The sequence below is a fragment of the Mesitornis unicolor genome, unplaced genomic scaffold (genome assembly GCF_000695765.1).
Source record: "Mesitornis unicolor isolate BGI_N332 unplaced genomic scaffold, ASM69576v1 scaffold48809, whole genome shotgun sequence".
NCBI lineage: Eukaryota > Metazoa > Chordata > Aves > Mesitornithiformes > Mesitornithidae > Mesitornis > Mesitornis unicolor.
Window position 1 is genome coordinate 22931 of NW_010208841.1, and position 300 is coordinate 23230.

Sequence of the window (300 nt, forward strand, 5' to 3'; positions counted from 1 at the left end):
AGTTATTGGAAAAAAGTTATTTTGCATATTCAAGCCTAAGAATAGAGTGTCTAAAGTGTGTTTGTGATGGAAGGGGAAAAATTAGTCACTGTAGTAGGCATACATTGTATATATGATAGCATATCTCTGTGATAGGATCTTACAGTTTAGTTAAAGTTTGTACCCACTGTCCAATCTCACTTGGAGCAAGCAGAAGTACACTGCTGAAAGAGTAACAATCTACACAAATGGTAGTAAGGGTTGCATGCCTGCCCAGCAAACTGTGATTATTATATGATCTATTTTAATATGTTGGTTGGA

General features: G+C 35.7%; 1 protein-coding gene across 1 annotated transcript in view; it reads left to right on the forward strand.

The window, feature by feature from the left end:
* Positions 1–300, forward strand: part of EPB41L4A (erythrocyte membrane protein band 4.1 like 4A) — a gene marked incomplete at both ends in the record, with an annotated part of 42273 nt that overhangs the window by 22127 nt on the left and 19846 nt on the right. The gene's annotated exons all lie outside the window — the stretch shown is intronic.